General features: G+C 33.8%; 1 non-coding gene across 1 annotated transcript; it reads left to right on the top strand.

The window, feature by feature from the left end:
- Positions 1 to 670: 670 nt before the first annotated feature.
- On the top strand, positions 671 to 776 carry LOC116623175. Its single transcript, XR_004297685.1, has one exon. It is a non-coding gene; the product is annotated as a U6 spliceosomal RNA (small nuclear RNA).
- The last annotated feature ends 1,432 nt before the right edge of the window (positions 777 to 2,208 follow it).

Raw genomic sequence — 2,208 nt, 5'->3', positions numbered from 1 at the left:
TAGACAGCATTTGTTCCATGACCAGTAAGGTGATCTGATTTATTAAGGCCACCTACTGAGTGTAAACATGGCAAAGAAAAGGGGGAAGCACTTGCCAGAGGTCCTCAAAATCCTGGCTAATGACCTAGAATGAAGCACACTTGCCCAATATGCTATCTGGAGAGTGAACTGAATCAATTTTGTAATTCCATAAGATCTAACACCTGGGTTCAAATATCTCCAGTAAGGGGAGAAAATGTGAAGGTGTGTCTCAAGAACTCCCTGACTTAGATGAAGTTTGACATGTTTCCTGGAAATAAAGAAACTCAGTAGTCAGTATCTTGAATAGAGTACTTAAACTTTGTGTTCCTCTTTGCTGGTGCTTTAGTTAACATCATAATGATTTGTCATAGGGCATGTATGGATATTTCCTGAAAGGAGTCAGCACCAAAACTAGGTAAAGACCATATGGCCAGACAAGTGTTCCTAATGAAGCAAGCTTTTACTTATATTTTTGAATGGACAGAATCTGCTTTTGAGTGGATGGTAGAGTGGACATGTCCTGTTTGTGTGGTCTATGGGCAGTACTTGAACTTGAAGCTGTGTACATCTTAATTAATGAAAACTGCTTTTCCCAGTGAGAAAAGCCTTTGAGGCTCAGTGGACAATATTTTAAATAATATTAACATGAGTGCTCATTCAGCAGTACATATACTAAAGTTGGAATAATACAGAGAAGATTATCATGGCCCCTGAACAAGGATGACATGCAAATTTGTGAAGCATTCCATATTTTTAAAAAATAACAATATTGATGTGAATAATAGCTATATTTATTGAAGTACATACTTGGTACCTCTCACTGTGCTGAGTGCTTTATTTACATTATTTCTTAAGTTAATCCATCCAAAGCACTAAGCCAGTGCTCAAAATGTAGTCTTTGAACCAGTGCTGGTAATGAATTTTTTGTTACCAGTCCATGATGAGATAAGTATAGAAACAGAGTTTGCAAACTATAACCACACTGACATTGTCACAACATCCTAGAAAGTGCTTGTTTCGTTAAATAGGTATTGACTAGCTCAGGTGTTGTTGAACTAATGTGATGAGTTGCTTTGATGCAAGCTGTGTTGTAGTCATTCTCAATAGGACCATATAACAACATGTGATATTTTTAGATCAGTTTATCAACTAAAACACATACTAAAATACGAAATCCATTTCCTTCTTTGAAAGACAATTCTACTACAGTTTTACAGGTTAAAATTTTGGAACTGGCTATCAATGAAACCTTGAAAATAAATTTTGAAATGACATCATTCATTCCGTCTTGAGTAAAAGTTAAAATGAATAACTTGACCTTGCTGAAATTGCTTTAAAATTTCTTTTACTCCTGTCAACATACTTATATGAGAAGCATTTCTCTACTCTGTTATTAAAACAAAACATGAAAGAATCACATATGCAGTATTCTTTGCAAGTAGCATTGTCATCAATACAGCCTAGATCCTGTAAATTACTTAGCCATAAGCAAGCTCCTTTGTCACATTATAAACTTTAGATATTGATATACACAGTGTCTTTCAAAGTGTGCATATAGGCATCTAATATGGGGAATCACTATTTTACTCAAGTAATCATTACTTGCCCATACTTACACTTTCAATGCATCATATATAGGTTTTATAATTAATTTGTTTTTCTTATAACATCTGTTCTCATATGTACTAAAATGTAATTTCATGTTTGTTGACTCTAGTGAAAATGTAGCCTTGTACTTTGTATTTATTTTGAGAAATTCATTGTTATCGTATTTTCTAAAAGTATTAGTCAATGATGAATTAAACTTTCAAAAATATCTTTCATCACAGAGTTTGAAAAGTACTCCACTAAATTCAATGCATAGAGCAAATTCTCAGTAATAGGAAAAATGATGATGATGACCATGATCTCATCTCTCACGTAACTACAGTGGAAGCCCAGTGAAATGTAACTGTAATTATGTTCTACTTTGAATAGGAAAACTTAAATTCAGGGAAGTTAAATAATTGGTTCAGTGTCACACAACTAAGTGATAAAGGCCAAGAATCAGACCTAGGTCTGTCTGATTTTCAAAGCTCATTTTCTCATACACTACCACTATGATACCTTCCCTTTATAAACATACATGCACATATAATGCCAAACTTATAGAAAATTAGCAAGTATGGAGATATAGGCCAAACAAAT

Source organism: Phoca vitulina, unplaced genomic scaffold (genome assembly GCF_004348235.1).
Source record: "Phoca vitulina isolate PV1807 unplaced genomic scaffold, GSC_HSeal_1.0 scaffold57, whole genome shotgun sequence".
Lineage (NCBI taxonomy): Eukaryota > Metazoa > Chordata > Mammalia > Carnivora > Phocidae > Phoca > Phoca vitulina.
The sequence above is the reverse complement of the archived record's forward strand: the minus strand, read 5'-3'. Positions and strand labels throughout refer to the sequence as shown.